Raw genomic sequence first — 20,605 nt, 5'->3', positions numbered from 1 at the left:
ACTTAGAGGCATAAAACCCTGCAGATACTGCTGAGCACCATGGTGTCTGATTCCCAGGAACACATGCAGAAGACACAGCTGGCCAGCAGGGTGGTCTGATGCATCTCGAATACGGAGCCCCAGAGCAGAAGAGATGCTGCTGTGCTGCCTTTGCCAACACGTGGATTGCACACAGCATGGCTGAGAAGTGTAACGCAGAGTGTGACCCTATGGGCAAGCCCCAAACCTCACAGTGCCCTGCAGATCTGAAAGGTCTTCACACAAAAGAACACAAAGGCTCTTCCCATCAATTAAAGTCCACCTACTTGACAGGAAGCTATAAAATAACAATCATGTCTTAAAGAGAGGTAAACACGTAGTATCTATTGCCTCAGGAAACACAAGAAGTTTGCAATTCTCTTCAAATAACAAATACAGGCAGAGGTAAAAAGGCCTAATCCTACTAATGTGGTGGCAGAACAGTTTGGAGAATGAGAACAAGACTAAGTTTTAACAACGTTCAAATTGAACCATTACTCAAACTCATTATTCAAATCCTTATACACTCAGACTCTTTCCAAATGCGCTACTAGTAAACACGGGCGTAAGTAGGAGTAAGCACACATATAAACTATTTTGTGTATTTCTGTGATGACTGCAGCTAACCCTGAAGCCACTGAAATTCTGCTAATGACAAGACACACATGTCCACAAGACAACAAAACTGAAATACCAGGAAGCAAATCCACACCATAGTGATTCATGTTTTTGACTCTGTCTAATTACTCAGTTCTGTCTGCTTCTATATTACTGGAAACCTCAAATATCCAAACAGCTTTCCCAATATCCACATACAAAACTTCAGAAAAATTAAGCCATTTCCTTTCATGTGTGTATCAACCTGTAGATTGCACAATATCTAGTGCAAAGTAACAGTGAGACGAAGAGCCTATTAAAAATAAACAAAAAAATCTCTTTCATATGGCCAAGTATGAATACCCATTACTAAGTCAAATAAAACTCAAACTGATTGAAAAACTACATTTTTCAAAGACTTGGTCAAAATTGCCATGACAGAGTAAAGTAGGAACTTCTTCTATGGCTGTTTTTTTCCAGACTTGTTCATGAGAAGGCCTTCTACACCTACCTCAAAAGTGTTTGGTACTTTCAGAAGCTGAGATGACCAAACCATGCAAACACAACCTGATTTCTTTACCAATTCCTGCCTTCCTACAGATAGCCACACTTTTTACTTTTATGTAAATATCACACTCTGCAATTATACAACTTCTTAAAACAACATTTTTGGCAGAAATGTCATGCCACTTATCTGGAATTTCTAAGCTCACTAGACCTAAGAGCCTTCTGGCCAACTATTATCTAAAACTGCTCTTCTAAATGCATATACTATGAGAAGTTCTCTGCATCCAGCAGCTTCAGCAGGTGCTTCTGGGCATTAAGCACTTTGGTAGAAAAGAGGCTACTTATTCAGAAACATAAATACGGAATTGGGCAAGTAAGATGAGATAATTAGTTCTTTCAAAGCTTAAGTCTTGACAGTTTTAGGATGTATGTTTTCATATGAAAAAACCTCAGAGCAGTTAGCACACTTGAACAAACACCCCTCCTTGATGCTAGCAGGGGACTATCTCCAATGAAGCTTTCAAGTTGATTACTTACTTTCTCTACTGGCCTGATCAAACCAGAACCTACAGGTATTTTCAAAATTCATCCTTATGCAGAGAGTTTTCACTGTGCAAATCCAATGTTGTTTAGCATGGAGATTTTATCAACTAACTCACAATTATTCATTAATTATGAAATCTATGAATTAACAGTGTTTTAACCTTATATGTGTACTTAGGAACAAAGTCAAATTAAACAGATGTAATACAAGTAAGGCTGGCAAACGTACTCTAAAAGACTCTTCAGAGCACAATCTCAACATACAATTATGAGCTCCTATTTTCACACTGTGCATAGGCCTCTTTAAGAGAAAATGAGTTTTTCCCAGGCAGCTTGTCATTACTACGCTCCCACCATATTCCGTTCTGCCATCACAACCAAACCAACCCATCCCAAAACCCTCCTTCTCATCTTGGAACTACACTGGAGTAGTCAAATGTAAGTAAAATACTTGCTTTTCTTGCAATAATTATAGAATTCATTGCACATACACAGTATCTCTGACTTTGGCATGTTTTATATTGGAACTTTGCATGTACAAACTGACTAAAACTGACTAACAGAAAGCCATCTTCAGTTATCTGTGCAGCTCTCAACAACTGCACGAGAAAACAACAGTGTCCAAGGAGAGGAAGGGCAATCAGTACTGCTCTGTCAACAACAGTGCAATAGTTGGCATTATGATATTTCCCTCAAAGTAAACAAGCTATTGAAATTTGTTTTGTTTTGGATCCCCAGTACAGAATTAATTGCTTGGGACAGTTTATCTATCTCTTAAGCCAAGCCTGCATGAGGATATTGAGAATGCTACGGCAAATCAACTAAACGTTTGACACCAATGTGCACACATTTAATTGTCTTGAAGCTGTGAGTAGATGCTCTAATTCAACAGCAAAGCTCCCTGTAGCTCCTTACTCAGTTAAGCTACATTGGTCTAAGACTAATTTACTCCTGAATTAAAGCAGTCCCCCAAGGACTCAGCACAACTCATTTTTGCATACTAACTTCATGCACTTAACCAATTTGCCTCAGCTCTTCCTGAGTTCCTCAAGCCTTATGGAGTTTTCAGCCTATAGCTGAAGGGAACTTGGCTACTTCATCTCCAATGCTGGGAACAGTAAACTGAGTGTTTTCCACAACACCTTCCTTCTAGAACACAGAAGAAAACCCCCAAATTAAAGAGAAATTCCTCGCATTGCTTAGCTGCTTCCTGCTCCAAGGTGACAATTCAGTGGATTTGGAGTTTATCATTACCTTGGTCCTACTCTCCCTCCTCAACTTTGTGGAAGCCAGTTCTTGGCAACCAGCATGTTCACACATACAGGAAACAACCAGAAAAAGGCAATGAAAAAAATGCAGGTGGATATTAATCCCAAAGTGGGATTTGAAATGTCTTTAGAGGTTTCCAATTGCGTCGAAGCCATAATCTACTGATACTGGTTTTGTTCATCATGATTTGGAAATGGCAATCATATCACCATCTTCTACTGTTTCTCATCATGACCATTGTTGTGGTACCTCAGCACTCTCTGGAAATGAATCATAACCCATTAATTCAGTACTAATTCAGTTCAATACTAATCCTAAACTGGGGTTGATATTTCTCAAAATATTCTAATAAAATTATGTACAGATAGGATTGATTATTTTTAAAACAAATTAGTTGCTTCCTTACTTGTGAGAACTCAGACTGCCATTTTATTTAGGTCAAAATGTAAAGCACTTCTGGGACTGTAAGTACTCAGGAGAAGTAAAGATGTCCTTCTTCCATCTGGGGTCATTAAAACTTACCTGGATGGTGGCAGTACTTGGGGAATACTTTGGTTTGGCTTTACTGCACGGATGTACAGGTTTCAGTGATGCTTTGAGTGTACCCACACAGACACACTTGTGCACACACTTGTGCAGACAATATCCCAAGGTACCTCATAAGATTAAGTTCATTGACTGAGCTATGAGAATGATAAACTAGTGTTAGAGGCCCTGCTGTACAGCAGCTAGCTGAAAGGGGTGTTTAGAGGAATAAACAAGTATACATAATGCCTACCATTTCCTTTCCCCAAAATAAATTCATTCATTATAAACGAACTGTCACATCATCATCTTTAGAGACTTCGAATCATGTCAAAGCTGTATTTACTGACACTGGTTTTTCTTCAGCACAATTTAGAAACTGCAATCTTATCACCATGCTCTAACATTTCTCATCACAACCACTGTTGCGGTACCCCAGCACTTTCTGGAAATGAACCGTATTCCATGGATTCAATTGTTGATCTAACACTTTAAAACACCACTCAAGCCATGCACCACCAGAATAATGTGGGTGGTAGGCAACATGGGATGCACTGAAATATGGACTATTCAAATCTGTATTTTCAATTCTAGATGTTTTTAAAACTAAGTATCTAACCTCTCAGTGTCAATTAAAAAAAAAAAAAAAAGTCCCAATCCCAAAGGGATTAATAACAAAAATAAGTATGCAAATGGAAGTGAAGCCCTCTGGACAATATTTTCATTGATTTGCTGGAGAGAAGGACCCCTAGTGTCCAGCTGGATTTTAGCCAGCCTGGGGTCTGGTGACTACACAGCATCCAGGACGAAAAAACATCCTAGCTTGTAAAATATTTCCTGCAAACACTTTCCCATCCCTCTTATTTGGAAACTGACTCATGAAAGGAAAAAAAAAAATACATAAATACAGTTCTGCTCTCCTAAACTAATTATTTCAAAATATAATCAAGGTATCATGTGATCACCTGGACTCTGAGGATTCATCATTACTGATGAACAGGAATGTGCCTTGGCACAATAGTTTCACTGGTTGATTATGCACTGCAGACACCTATAGATAAACATCTCTATTTGTAAAAAATGAGCACTGTCTCTGAGAGCAGTTGCTGATGAGGCTTTAAAAGCAGCATCAAAAAATGTAATGCTGGAAGGATGAAGCTGCCCAGCCCTGTCATGTGGTAGCTCCGCTTTCTAAGGAGGAAAAAAAATCTGCACGATTCCTTATGATCAAGGTTTTACCCATTTATTTGGATAATCATTCAAATGGCTAAACAGACATCTAATTTGAAAATAAAAACGGATTGATGCAATCACAAACAAGTTCTGAAATTGTGATTTATAAAAAAGAGGGGAAATCTTGTTCTAAGCCAAAACACACACACAGTTACCTTTTTCTAATCAGAGCATTCATTTCTCCTCATTATGATCTCACAAGCACATTAAAATCTTATTAACATTAATTACTTCTGAGCGTCTATGCATGAGCAGCGACAGGCTTGCGTGCGCGCGCGTGTGTGTATGTGTGTGTGTCTCTGGATCATATCTACATTTATATACCTTGCTGCACTTTGCTTATAAAACATGTGAAAATATTGCTGCTAACACCAATTAGCTAATTTCACACACACAGATAGTAAGCTGCTGTCTCGCTGCACAGCTTATTATAGACCAGCAGACAGATGGACAGACAAACAGACGCAAAAAGCATCGCGGCTCCTCCTAAATGCAAGATCTAAAATGCCTGGCACCCCCAGGAGTGCGAGTTTCATCCTCGTAAGTCTGAGGGAACAAAATGACAAAAATAATTAAAAAAATAATAGTAAAAAAAAATAGGAGACAGCCAAATATCCCATTTTCTACACAGATGGGTTCAATGATGAAGTGATAGAGACAAAGAAAAAACTGGCAGGCAGACAAGCAGCAGGCGCACAGAGAGACAGACAGAGACAGATAAACAAAGCAACAGAGAAAGAGATGAAAGCATATTCATACATGTGAATTTGGGCTAAGCAATAGTAACTTCAGCCCACCAACAAGGTAAGGAAAGAAATGGCAGAGGCAAGAGTCACCATAAAAGTGACTTCACAAGCAAAACCCTGACACTTTACAAAACTATTTATGGATTCTATTTACACTGAGCACACTAAATGCAGCAGTGCTGCTGGTGACACTCAGCTCAACCACAAACTCCAGAACAAACACAGGAACCCTATGTGCCACTATGGAACTGCACCTTCCTCTTCTTCTTCACCCTTTGTTTCCATCTAATTTATATTCACCTCTATCCTACTTCTAAATCTCATCCTCCTGAACCCTTCCCTCTGCCAGAGGTTAAGACATAAACAACATATCAGCATCTCTCATCATGGCAAAGACATGTTCATCCATCACTGGGGGATCAGCCTCTCCACTGGGTCCCAGGGGGACAGTTGCTGGTCATCTTCCTCTCTATCCAAATACCCATCTCTCCTCATCTTCTTCCACTCTGAAAAGAACTGCAACCCTCAACTGGTATTAAAACTTTAATTTATATCAGCAGGATACAAGGTTTAGAAGAGTCATAAATTGCCTTTCAGCCCTACTACCCTTTGTTCCATTTGTGCATTCTTCCACTGATGACATGATCAGGCAAAACACTATAAGGAGAGAAACAATTAAAGCTAATGAAGATGGTTTCCTTATTGGAAAATTTTTTGAAATGACTACATCTTAATTTCTCATGGTAACACATGTGTTTGCATTTTCTGCTCACTCCTCTCAGAACAAGAGAAGTTAAATGTGGCAATAATTACTGTGTTATCCCCAGCCTTTTTTACGTAAAGGTTTCGGAGCACTTCACAAACTGTTCATGAAGCTTTGAGGCATGCAGAAGGTTCTCCCATCACTCTAGCTCACTGCTAGGGAACAGAAGAGCAGAGGTGAAGTACCCAGATCAGTAAGAAGGTCTACAGCAGACCTGAAACATCCTCTTATTTGTCACATCTTCTCTTCTTACACATGCCATATCTAAGGTTATTAAAAATAGTACCTGAATTAAAAAAAAAATAAATAAATTCAGCATCTGAAGATTGTACTCAGGATCCTTGATTTGTACTTAGCTCACTCATGACCTTCTCCTAATGCTGCTTATCCCGAAGAACCTACTCCCAGAGAAAGCCAGCACAGCTGCTGAGAAAACTACCATGAATTCAGTCAAGCAAGTTTGGGATGTATTGGGTGTATTCCAAACATCCAAATCAGTTCTGGTGCATTCTCAGCAAATCCAGTGATTCCAGGAAGCTCTGGAGCTCCTGAGCATGGGCATTATTACAGTTGTCTTGCACACAAGTGCTGAGCTTGGTGCACCTTGCCCGAATTCTGCTCAGCTTGGTTTTACTGTGCACACACAGCAGATCTGATTACACTGCAGAGCAGGAACCATGGCATATGGCCCCTTCTGCCACAAGGAGCAGGTTCCTGACCTGCTGAGGCAGAAAATAAGGAAGCAAATTGAACACCAGTCCATTTGCTCGGCTTACTGCGCTTCTTTTGTTAAGGTAAAATATACAGGCGTTCAGAGTAAGGATATAGAAAAGTAAAAGCATTATAAGCAAAGAGCAATAAAGATTTGAAGCTTTACAGTTTTATGCATATGACAAAATAGGCTTTTTCTTGCATATTTCCTAAAAAATAGAGTATAGACCATTAAAGTCTCTCTTGAACTATGCAGAATTACTTCCTCTAAGAGGAAGTAAGATTCTTTCTGACAAGGCAAGGAACCTCAACAGTTTCAGTTAAGAGAGGTTCACCCAGAAGTTCAGCTCATTTCCTCAGGCTTCCCAGAAAGTTTGGAGTAATCCATGGCCTGTCATTCTTCCAGATTCCAAACCCTCCACTGTGTTCCCACCACACTGATCTTTAGGCACACTGAAACTTAGGAAAACAGGACAGCCAAGCAGAATTTCCCCCTAAACACATTGGTGATCCCCATCAAAACCAAGAAAGGGCCACAGAGAGATGTGAGTTCAATAAAATGGTTAAGAAGTAAGTATCCTCTAAATTTGCTGACTTAATGCCTACATAATTGTTGACTCTTTGACCCATCTTTCCCCCAAACCCAATTAGATGCATAACGGCTCATGGCACCCAGAAGGAAAAACAGTGTGTCCTATAAAGCACTGCTTCGGAGTTTTTGAAGACTACATACACCCTAATAAATTATGGTAAAAGTTGTACCTCAGTCAGTTAAAAAACAAATCCAGAAACTGATTTATTAAAGTAAATGCATAACACTGAAGGTGCTTAATGACAGAAAAAAGTTGCCAGTTTTTATTACCACAACAGCACGTAGAGGCAACTGTGTAGCAGGGAACCTTTGTAGAATATCTGTGTCTGAATTTTGCATGTAAAGTGGACACAAGTATCCTAAAGACTAAGAGGACTCAAATACAATTGACTTGAGGATCTCTCAAAGGACCAGTGCTTATCAGCAGAATGAATCTGAGTGACCATTCAATCTAAAAAACGGTCATATATGTGTGAAAGGGGAGCAGGGGATAAACCTCTCCTTAGGGGATGGATGTAGAGGAGGGAAAGGTATTTACTGCCTTTCCTGTACGAAGAAGCTTGACTTTCCTTTCTCAGGTGGGAATTATCCCAGTAAACCTGGTCTCCATGGACTGCATTCATCTGCTTCATGAACCTTACTGTACTGCGTCTGCCAAAAGTTCCAGCAGGCTGAGTCAGTGTGAGAGTACTTAAGAGGTGCACTTGGCACGTTGACCAGCCTCGAGATCCAAACCCCTTTGTGTCCTCTTGGAGGTTAATAAGACAAGGTTTTAGTGACTCCATCCTGGCTCTTATAAGCTTCTTGGGGATTATCGAAATTGGAAATTGCATATGCAAAAGCTGGTTCATCCAGTTTTTAGGAGGGACATTCATCCCATTTGCCCTTCAACCCTTGAAACGTGAGACATGCCTGAGGAGTGTTCTTTGTTATAGTCTCACACATATACCCAGTTATGGTGAGTCCATATGTCTCTGATAAAGGCAAAACCTTATTGTGCATTCCAGCTTTTTCTTTTGTAAACATACTACACTAGATGAATTTGGCTCTTAAGGAAGAAAGTATTAATTGTGCTGGCTAATAAAACTTTCTGTTGCTGTCCTTCCAATCTGGCCTTCTAAGCATCAACAGTCATTAAAACTGGCTCTTGGGAAGTGAAAAAATATTAGAGAGCGGTACAAACCCAAAACTTGTTTGCAAGTTTTCAAGAACTGAGATCTCAAGATCTTGAGAATCTCATTCTCAAGTAACAAAAAGTTAAATGCAGCTATCCCTTGCACAGTTTTCAGGTTGAATATACAAGCAAATCAGTTCCTCCCACTGTTCATTCTCTGAGAGATGCCTCGGCAGCAACACACCTGTGCTCTGCCCAGATCCAGCACTCGTGGGCTCCCTTCACTGCCTGCATGGGCTTTGTCCCCACTGACAAGTTTAAACAGACCAGTAACAATCCTCTTTAGATGCTTGTGTCCCCTTAAGGGCTGTTTTTCCTTCTCTCACATGGCAGTTCTTAGACGTTAAGAGCCATTGCACGTAGAGCAGACATACACACAGGAAGTTCAGAACAACAGAATTATTTGAAGGCACCTTTGCCTTAATATGTGATAGGGAGCTCCGGTCGTCTCTTGACGACTATTTAATGGATCAAGAAACACCACTCTGTATTTCAGCCAGATATAGCTTTTCCCTATGATTTTTACTGTACAAAGAGAGGTGGAAGACTGGTCCAGTTTTGAATATCTACTGCTAACATCTAAAGCTAACACTGGAGCTCATCAGGATATATCCAGCTGAGAGAAATCCAGCCACGGGAAAACAAAAAAATTGAAGTTACTTTAACTCAGTTAAGAGAGTAATTATAAATAATAAGCAAACAAAACACCAAAAAGGTTTTTTTCTTTAAAAATTCTGCTGTTAAAGACTTTGTTGATGTGTTGGTATATTAAATGTATTTGGCCTCAATTTTCAGTTACTGTAGGGTCTTTGTATTTCATTTTGGAAGTAGAAACAAGACTTTAATGGCAAAGAAGTTGCGTGTGTGTTACAATACCACAATGGTGTAAAAAAAAAAAAAAAAAAAGAAGCCTAACAGTCTTTAACATAGCCAAGAATCATCTGAGCTTCCTTTGTCCATGGAACATGGTCTTTACTTTTCCAACTCCCATCTGCATGTACAATACACTGAGGAAGGAAGAAAGAAAGGCCTCACTTCCTTCTTCTCTCTGTGCCTCGATTGTTTCTAATTAAAAAATGGAAATAATAATGTTGATTCAGCTACTGAAATTAGGCAAAACTAAATTAACTACTTTCATTAAACACTGTAAGATACTTGAATAAGTTTCTTCAGAAATGCAAAGCGCTATTTATCCATATCAGCAGCTATCTATGACTAAACTGTCCTAGAACCTTTTGTGAGCATTCCCTCCTCCTGCTTTTTACTGTTCTTTGTTTTGAAGGACATGTGTAACTCCTTTATCTAAAAAAGCCTGGGAAAGACTGAGGCAGAACTGGCACCTCACTTTTTTGGTGAATGAGAACAAAGCAAACCAAAACAACAACAACAAAAAGAGATCACACAGGGTCTCAGGATTAAACCTTTGCAGATAAGAAAAAAAAGGCATTTTTTTTGGATGGTAAATTCTTTGCAGCCCTTGCCTGAGCATTATTCTCATAATCACCAACACCTCGTAAAAGCAAGCCTTTTCATCAACTCCATAAGCTGAGATTTCAAGGAGAGATCTGGGAAGAATCTTATTAATACACCTATGTATGCTGCCACAAGGGAGACAGTATCTAACACAGCAGAAATGAGGTCAAATGCAGCAGCACTGTCCTAAAGAAAACTGTCTCCTGGTCACAAATCACTTGTGGAGTACCATGCATCATCTTTACTGCTTCAGACGTATGCCAGCTGCAGCCAGTAGGGAGAAATACAAAGCTAAATTCAGCTCTTGGTTCAAGGTTGGTTCTTCCAAATTTCATGGAACTGGTCCACTTTTATAAAAATGTAACATAGGGCAAAATACGACCCATAAACATTTTGACAGATACACAGACATTCAGAAATTTTGCATGGAACTTCTTATCCCAAGAGCACAGTCCTCTGAAGATGATTATTGTATGATGATTATTCCAGCTCACTGCTCATAAGGAAGAAGGAAAGGGCTGTGGCCTCATCCCACCCCCTCTCTGGTCCTACTCATACAGAATCCTGCTGTAAAATTTTCTCCCTCTCTTGCCAGTGGGACCAAGTTAGTCCCTATTTTTGCATGAAGTTCAGACTTTTTGTCCTCATTTTCTTTGAACAGCTCTGCCCCCTGCCTGCGTCTCAGCTTTTATTTCTTCTAGCTGCTCACATTCTTCACGAACCTCCTTCCTAAATGCTCCATTTGTATCCTTCTACCACACTGAAGTCAATGTTCCATAGTAACATTACTCCAGATTCCAGTAACTCTTTAAAACAGCCTACAGTCTTCTAAACCATGTTCCTGCACAAGCAGACTTCACCAAGAAACTCTAGAGATGTTCATTTTAGCTCACGTCCTTTTTCCTTTCAAGTTTCAAAGAAACCTGCAAAAGATGTGGAGTGAAAATTAAATAAATTCTGATAGCAGAATAAATTATCACAGGGCTGGATATGGATGTGATCTAGACAAGAGGGCTCTCTCTCCAGCATTGAGACAGTCTTAACTGAGATAGCTCAATTATTAATAGGAGTTTGGTCAAGACAACCTAGGGCTGAATGCTGTGAAATGACATGGCTCAAAACATATGCAAAATTAACTTGAGATCCAACATAATACAGCCTGCATGAGCAGGGCAGAACAGTTTTACAGACATCCAAGCTACCTAAGTAAATACTAGCTCTTAACCTCCATGTGGTAAAAACCTTTTCGAAAACAAAACAAAACAAAGACCCAACCAAACCCCAGGGCTTCAGGTGTCAGTTCTAGTCTGACATGCCAGAGAAAGACCACAAGTATTCAAAAACTTCATGGGGAGGCTAAAGGGAAGTCATTAGAGTAAAGAAAGAATTTGTAATGCACTTCAGGGTGATAACAAGGCACAAACTCAAGAGGGAAGGATAAAACTTGCTAGTATAGCTATAACTAACACCCTCCTATTTGCTTTCAGAAATTGATAAACATCATTATCTCTATCCTGAAGACAGGTAACTGGGAAATGAAATGACTGGTTGAAAATAACACAAAAAACTAGAAACAAACTCTGAATCCTGCTTCCCTAATGCACAGCTTATCCTCATCACTATCTTGCATACAGTAGTGACTGCACTGCAATCTGATTAAAACTTCTGATACTGCACTATGACTTCATGCTGACAAAAATATTTAAGATCCCTGTAAACACATTGGGAAAAAAAAAAAGTTTGTCTACAAAAGTATTAAGAAGGCTTGGAGTGGGATCCAGTCCCCTGTAAAAAGGGACTCAGAGACTAGAAGAAAAAGCATGTGAATTCGAGAATCCAGAAATGCCCAGCACTAGGGAAAAAGAACTGAGCTTTCTCTTGTCCGACACAAAGTTCTGCATAGCTAACTGTACTGCAAAAGCACAACTGGCTTTTAATCTCGTTCAGGAGCAGCTGCTTTCACAGCAGTGAGATGTTTCAGGATGAGCCTGACTGACTTGGTGGATAAATGATTTGAGGTTGGTATAGTTCAGAAGGAACCAGCTCATTTAGGATATGTCACTATCTTAAAAACACTTTTCCTATCCAATTGCAGCAAGCTTTGAAGCTTTCAAAACTTGGCCGTGGCTTGGAGAGGAAAATAAAGCAGCATTTTCATGAAATGCTGGAAATTACAAAACAGGGCTTGGACTTCAAACAGTCCACCAGGACAGGCTGGGCCTTTGCCGGGAACTCATGTCGCTTCTAATCACTTGTATTAGTTTAGCACCAGCAAAGGTGCCAGATTGGTAGTCCCAGGCGCTGTATTCTCTATTTATCCCCAGAGCAGGTACCGCAGGATGGCAGGCTATCACAGAGATGCCAACCCCTGCTCCAGTTCCTCCCATCCAGGGACCTGGTGAGAGGAGGGTGATGAGGTCTCAGTGCTGTGTCTGCTGTGACTGCCCACACGGGGGCCAGTACCCTGCACTATGTTTCAGAAGGATGGGATGCTAAACTGCGTGGCTTGTGAAAGGGAAATAACGGAGCATCAGTCTTCAAGTATCCTCCAAGATGCTGAGATAGAAGGACCAGGAAATCTTTTCTTTGCATTACATTCTAGATGTCTCAAAATGAATGAATACTTGAGAGAGCGACAAGGCCAGAGAGAGTCAACGTACTGAGTACAAATGAGATTTATACGTGACTTGAGTCACTCCAGACAATTAGCTACCCACCAGGCTATTTGGTTTATTGTCCCTACTGGATAAAGATTTAATAAGCAGTCACCTAGATGGGAAACATGAGACTTGCAGAAAGGAAACTTTTCATTACTCTACATGGAAAACTTGAGCCCAGTCCCGCAACAGCTCTGCACAGCTGATTCCCACTGGTGTGTCAATGGCTGCAAGATGAAGCTCTTTTTCATGACAGTCCACACAGGTGGAAACACAGGGACCATCTCTTATTGAATAATTACTATGTCAGAAATCTTCCACACACTCCAAATATTCTATGGAAATTTATCCAGCTTTTTTCAGTTTTTTCTGTCCAGTACTCAGTCTTACCCAGGACAGACATTTTTTCATGGTATGAAAGCACAAAACGCTGGATTTTAAAAACTTATCTACTTGGGCAATATGCTGTGTACGGAACACATTAAACAATTCAGTCTATGTTTGGAAAAGAAATACAGATTCATCACAACGAGGAAGGATGTTCAAGAGTATCCTGAAAAAACAGCCGGTATTCAAGCCAAAGGATAGGATGAAGTGGGCACAACAGTATAAAGCTGACAAGCAGATTTAACTGACAGTGACAGAAAGAATTGGAAGCTGCCAAAGCCTAAGCTACATTAGGGCTTCTTCAGACACTACATACAGTAAAATTGAAACTAAAAGCATCAATGAGAACATTTGATAAAACCCCTTCAGATGGGAAAAATCCTAGAAGAAGCAGCTGCAGCAAAACAGAAAATACAAACTTTGGAAAATCATAGGAAAAGGGACACCTATCAAATATAAGACTGGGAAAAAAAGGCTGAATTACAGATTGAACATTTCATGACCTCTCAGCAGTCATGCCTGGTATCCAAGGGCTTAACACACTTCATCAGAAGACTTCTTTTGCTGTTACTGCCGCTCGTTGCAAGAGAGCTCAAAGCCATTCATTTGGAACAATTTTTGCCAGGCAGTGTCCCAGAGGGTGTGGCCCGGTCTCCTGGGAATAGCATTTGTTAGTTTTAGAGAACCAGCAGAGGGAGCACATCAGCAATTAAACATGGTTTTCTTGTGTTTGTGCCTAAACAATGAGATTTTTTGGTTGAGTTTTTTGTTGTTGTTTTGTTTTTATTCTCAGCATTCCTCTGTCACTAATGCCTGTGACTCACTTAGCTCTCAAATTGCTGGGAGTTTAGGAGCCAGAACCATGGAGAATAGCAGGCTCCAAATCCAACCCACATAAAATGACAGTGGACACAAGCTTTTACCTAGTTGTCTTTCTTCACTTTCTCCCCATGTCAACCTCCATCTTACGCATTCCTGACATCCTGCCCATGAAATCTTGTACTGCCACATGACGATTACTTTCACATTCCTGCACTGTAACCACTAACTTTCTAGTCAGAAAGAAAGGCATATGGATCGCTAGAGAGGAAAGAGAAATCAATAATTAACTTTCAGTCAGCTGAAAGGACAACTCTGAAGTCCATAAGACAACTTTCCCAGTCCTACTTTTGTAGCCTCAAGGAATTGATCACACAGCTATCGATGATTTTAGAAAAAAGATTAGAAAGCATGTCTTTTAGTTGAGAAGGAAGAAAAAGGAAAATCAGTAATTCCCATGCTGTATTTACCTCCGCATCAAACGACACACTATACTTGCTTGCATTTTCAGCTCTACCACGACCCCAAGATAAATTCACTCTGTCTGAAAGTGTCATATTAAGAGGTCACCTACAGGTGTAACTTACAGAATGGCACCATGTCTGTCCTGCAAAAATTTCCCATAGGTGCTCTGCAGAGGGTTGGAAGCACTGCATTTATTCAGGTTTCCTTTCTTCTTTGCTGTAGTTACCAGCTAGTTTAATTCAGACTTTCATAACCACTGGTTTGATAGTAGCTCAAATATTCTGGAAGACCCTACGGGTTCTGGTTCACCTTTGCTACTGTCACTTACACTTGTGCAAACTGGACATAAAATGTTACCTACTGATCTGTGTCCACCCACTGCAGAAAAGCACAAGGAAAGAACTACAGCATGAGGTATTAAAGAATTAAGTCCTACAGACACTGCCAGTGTTTGAATTAGGTAGGACTAACTTGTGTTAGAGTCCCTACCTGCCATAAAAGATCTCGAGGAGCAGTACCTGAGAACAGCAAGTACAGCACAGGCTGCAAATCTGCCCTCCATGGGGCTGGCAGGGCAGGTTGTCACTGATGGGATGAGGCCATTCTTGGCATGAAAGGATTTCAGCCTTTGCTCTGGCAGAGTCCATGGCCTTTCCTCCCATAGTGCCATCTAGTGCTCGCTTCTCTGTGAGGTGAAGATCTGCCCCCTCGAACAGCCTGGGACCCTCCACACTCATTTCACCAAAGCCAACACCCAACTCTCAGAAGAACATTGTTTTTTTTCTTTAAAGACAGCTTTATCCCATTAGCCCAATTTCCAATTCCTGTGTTCTATCTACTTCAAGATACAAAGTCTTCCCTGCACGTGGTAAAAGATGAACTTCTTTCTTCTTGCAAACCTCAGGGATGTGTAGCAACCTGCCCTGCAGCAGCAGCAGCAGCAGCAGCAGCCCTGGCTGCCCCAGCAGCTATGGAAGAGGAGGTGGCACATGTCCCTGTGCTTCTGGTGACCATTTTACAAGACCCATCTGCAAACAGAACTCTCGCCAGCGCTGGGCGGTCAAAATGCTGTCATAGCACATGATGGTGCTGGAGGATTAAGTTCAAAAATGTAAGAAAACATGAAAGACATAAGCAGCAATCCTTCTGAAATGCCAGTCTCCTATTAGAGGAAAATTGGATCAGTGCCTTTAGAACTAAATATTAACTTTTATGATAAATACTAACCAAGAATATAGTCAACGCTATCAAAGGAAGAACCACCTGGACAAAAGCCTTTGCCTTTATTTACTCCTCACCGAAAGTTTAATACATCTGTGGAAATCTCCTCAAGTTAAAACGGTACAGCTCTTACAAAAGTATCTCAAAATTTGGTGTATGGTCAAACAGTACTTTTTACCAAGAGAAACCTGGCATAGACAGCTCATTAAAAATCCAAGTTATTTTTCACAGTTGATACTGTTTGTTTACTTTCTGAAATTTTCTTGGACCAGACAAGAACAGTGAAGTCCGTTTCACTTTGATTTGCCATCATTTTCCCTGTGCACCACAGTGTGAACATTAAACCCTTTAGTAGGAACAAGTTATTCTTTAAAAGTAACTATTTCCAGTGCATTGTTTCATTAAAAAAAAAAAAAAGACATTTATAAAGAATTTGGATTTTCTGAAAGTTTTGGTAAAAAAAAAAATCTAAGTAACTTGAAGTTAAATTTCAGTCTTTAAATTCCCATTAACTTGTATGAATCTCTTTCAGCAGAAGCTCTTTACCATACAGATCGCAGTTTAAAAAACTCCTATAAAAACAGACTGGAGTGAAACCAACTGAAATCTATAAGGCCACAGCATGCGATCAATTTCTAAACAGAACTTCTATTCAAATTATTCTGCTTAAAACCTCATATGGTCTGCAAAAATGAGCAAGGTTTTCTTGAAACAATTTAAATAACAATTTATCTAAGACTGTAATCTCTCTTGTATGGGATTTGTAAGCCATCCCACAGAATTCTCTAGCAGGGGACACTATTCCCTATTTACATCAAAGTTTTACATAAATACTATTACAATTTTTTTAATATTCTGCAGCTGTTTTCCCTTATGAATAAGCTGGGCCTATGAAGAAAATGTGAAAATAGGAAAACTGTGAGTAATATTTACAATAATGATATATTCAACACAGGAAATTGCTACAACTGTCTTTATCAAAATAAACAAGATAGATATTTTTTCCTCCTTTAGGAGACAAGCAAAATCCTCCACTATTAAAAATAATTTGACTTGGTATTTGTTTGGTATTTGGATTTAACTGTCTTATATCCCATTTTTGGTCCTGTTAAAAAAAAAAACAAAAAACAAACAACCAAACCAAAACAACAAAACCCCAGCACAAAAACATACACACAAAAAACCCAACAGCATTGCTTCTCGTCTCACAGGAGTGAGAGCGGCACATACACACGCCATTCAGCCCAAAATTGCTCTAGCTACAGGGCATGGCAAGGCATGAAATAACTGCTCCAGGAGAGCACTTCCTCATGTGGGTGTGTTAGATAACTGTCTGCTCCAACACTAAAATAAAGCACAGTGTGACCCAATGAGCAGCGCCAGCCCTGGCCCGCACAGCTGCCCGGGCTGCGGGCAGGGGCACCCCGAGCACCCCGCGCACGCCGCGCCTCCAAACCCGGCCATGCCCCCCTGGCCAACAGGTTTGGCATTCCCCGAGTTCCAGCTACATCACCAGATGCCCGATTTAAGTTTACTTAGGCATACTTTACCCTTTGTTGCTTTATCCAGATTGCAAACGGACTTTGTGCTATTGAAACGGCTAAGTTGCTGGTTTGTTTTTTGGTTTGTTTTTCTTTTTTTTGGCTAGAATATAGTTGGGGTTCAAGGAAAATCACATCCTCCTAGTGAAGAAGGTTTTACTATTAGAAAAAAGTCTTACTGGAGAATGAAAAATGTTTCTCCTACTGTGACTCTCTTTCTCTGCTTGAATTCTTCTTGCCTGGAGTTTTCATAAAATCAAGAGCTATCTTGTAGTCATTTTTAAAGTTTTTCAAAAATGTTCAGATGAGTCTGGGCTTCTGCTAAAAGTACATGCAAGAATCTGGAGGTCCATGGGCTCGCCTACAAAAAACCTGGGCTGTTGAGGAACATACACCTGCACTAGTTCAGGACAAAATGACAGGTGCCTGAAAACCCCTCACCCATCCCACAAGGAGGATGGCTGCAAATGCTCCTGCTGCCTCACTCCAGGCTGACCACCACCCAGAAGCATCAGCAACTCCACCTTTAAGACCCCTACATTTCTGGCATAACTTCAGCATCCCCTCTACTACCAATCTGATTTTCAAAGCCTGAGATTCAAACTTTAGGAGAGGAGGAAATACCTTGCTACAGTTAACAGGTCATCTGGAGCAATAAACACATTTAAAGTCTATCAACAAAATATTAATTTAGAAGTTTGAATAAAAGGAAGGAGGAAAAAAAATTAGTAAACAATGAATGTCATTCCCCAGCTAAGAGATGAGCCACCAATTTTTGGCACACTGATATACAAAACCTTGAAAAGTTTCACTCATGTTCTGGAAGAGCTGCTAATAAAATGGAGCAAGTAGTTTCTGTAGTTATAGTGCCAGTAAATAGATCTGCTGCTTTGGATTTCAATTAACTTAGTTTGTTCAGCGAGGAGGCACTTCTGTAGAAATGGGGACTCGTAAGTTAAAGGACAGCTAAAAAAAACACCAAACAGCAGCAAAAAAACCTGTTGGCAGCAAAAGTTCTTTCTGGCTGCAAAATAATGGATTTTTAAGAAACATTTCAAAGGTTTTGAAGGTTTTGGAGAATCTCCTAGGCAGTCTCAGGTGGGTTAGGAATATTGCATTATGGACTCCTTTGTGCTAAAAGGAAGGCCTAATGCATGTTTTTAAGAAGTCCGCCTCTTGCTATTAAATAAATAATTTTCTATTAAAAAAAGGTGATTGTTAGTGTTCAGAGATCTCCACTGATCAGCGTCCATTTTATATAATTACTTAGGATTCTCCAGAACATTTTATGTAACTCACTTCCACTATCCCTTTTCTTTTCTTTTTTCTTTTCTTTTTTTTTTTTTTTTGTTACCAGCAGAGTAGCAGTTTTACTCTCCAACAGAAATGACAAGAGCTCAGATAAAAAGACCATTTCAAATGGATCAGTTTAAGCAGTCTTTAGAACCCATGATAAATCTGGGCTCCAAAAACTCGACAATGCTAAATGGGCTATGAAATGCATCACAAATCCCTCCCAAGAAAAAAAAAAAAGAAGAAGAAAAAAAAAAATCAATTCAGAGAAAAGCTTCAATGTTTGAAAAATACAAATAAGCAGCATATTTGTGGAACGAAAAATGGTAAATAAATAGTTACTATTTCTGGACAAAATGGCTCGATAGATTTCATAATTTGCCACCACTGTAAAAAATATCTATTCCCTTCCCCCCTCCCTTCCCCGTCAGTACACACGGAAACACAAGCATAACCATGTATAAAGTGGGAGGGTGGGGGGCAGCCAAGGATACAAACTCCCTCTTAGAAAGTTTGAATTCTTATTAACCCAGTGATGCCTCCATAATGTTACATTAGATCAGCAACATAAAAGTTAGAATATATGTCTCCTTTCTTCCTAGTAAAGAAAACTGCAAAAGCATTAATAACGAAAAATAGATGTTAAAAATATCCTGGAGGAAAAAGTACATGTACAATAAGCAAAATTAACCCACTCTGCCCCCAAACCAAAACAGATAAACAGCAAAATCTCTGAATAAAAATCCTGTCAGGAAGAGTGGAACCTGCTTTCTCTTTTTTTGCTTTTATTTACTGTATGCCAAGCATGGACTTTAAACTTACAGTGTGCATATATATAGAAAACAAAGAATGAGAGTCACCGTTAACCCTGGTCACCGGCATTACAGTTAAAAGTCATTGGCAAATACTAATAAACCCCCATTTAGCAGTAAATAAGGAGAACATGATATATGGACCGACAGATGGAACTGCATAAACAGAAAAGAAAAAGCAGAGAGACCCACAAACATACAGAGAGAGCTGTTTTAAAAGAGTGAAAGATACTGATTTACTTGGAACTAGTGTTGGAAAACAAACGTATTTGTTTCCTTCATGATTAAAAAAAAAAAGTAATTAAAGTGAATCATAAGGGGGCACACCCTTAAATAAGTAGGGGGGGGAACATTTGTAGAGGGTAAGGCCTTCTGTAGATGTTCCGAATTTTAAGCTAGCAAATAGGTCTGGCAAACTTACATCTCCAAATTAAAAATCGAGGGGGGGCGGGGGGGGGAAATAAAGAACTGCTGGTGGTTTAAGGAGAGTAGAGGCTTTATTCTTTTATGTTTTATAAAAGTTGACTGGCCTACCTTGTTCCCCAGTCCTCAGTTTGTCTCCTCATAGTCGCTGTCTCCCTGGAAGTACAGTGTGAGTGGTAATGACTGCCTGCCTCCCTAATGAGTCCATTTTCCTGCTCTTGATGTTGTGTATATACACACACTGCAACCTACCTTACAAACCACAGAGACGGGAAAGGGAGAGCGAGCGAGAGAGAGCGAGCGAGAGCGAGCGAGAGTGCGAGAGACAGGGAGAGCGAGAGAGGGAGAGAGAGAAAGGCGCACACAGACAAAGCCCTCCTACCAGACAGCAGACAACCCTCCTTCTCCTATCTAGCAAAATACAACTCGGCTAATGCAGCAACAGGTTCAATACTGCCAGGCTGAGGCAGCGTAGCAAAGGTATACGGGGCTGAGCAGGATTGCTGGCAAATAAACACTTCGGTGCCGGCTGGCTCCACCTTTCTTATTTATGTTACAGGATGTTGGAATGCATTGTTTCAGACAGTCCATATGATTATCATAAATACATTTTTTGTGCATATTAGCATGAAGCGCCGAAACGTATCAGCCATTCTGCTCCGTAACCTTATAGCTCTAACACATGCAGGGAAGGTGTAAACATATCTCTTTTGACAGGCAGACTACACAAAGCCCACTGATGATTTTAAAGTCATGAGATCTTTCAAGAAAGACGCTCCTGAAGATAGGTTTCCCCAGACAATAGGGGAGCAGGGAAAATTGATCTTGATGAGGAA

At 40.1% G+C, this 20,605-nt stretch overlaps 1 protein-coding gene across 1 annotated transcript in view; it reads right to left on the bottom strand.

Annotated features, from left to right (window-relative positions):
- ZBTB20 (zinc finger and BTB domain containing 20) overlaps positions 1-20,194 on the bottom strand; it is a 449,829-nt gene extending 429,635 nt beyond the window's left edge. Inside the window, exon 1 of the transcript XR_552321.2 lies at positions 19,881-20,194. The gene's annotated coding sequence lies outside the window, so the exon portion shown is untranslated. The remainder of the gene's footprint in view (positions 1-19,880) is intronic.
- Positions 20,195-20,605: the final 411 nt, after the last annotated feature.

This window comes from Corvus brachyrhynchos, unplaced genomic scaffold, assembly GCF_000691975.1.
Source record: "Corvus brachyrhynchos isolate BGI_N302 unplaced genomic scaffold, ASM69197v1 scaffold3, whole genome shotgun sequence".
In the NCBI taxonomy this organism is placed as follows: domain Eukaryota; kingdom Metazoa; phylum Chordata; class Aves; order Passeriformes; family Corvidae; genus Corvus; species Corvus brachyrhynchos.
This window is presented reverse-complemented; position numbering and strand designations above follow the sequence as displayed.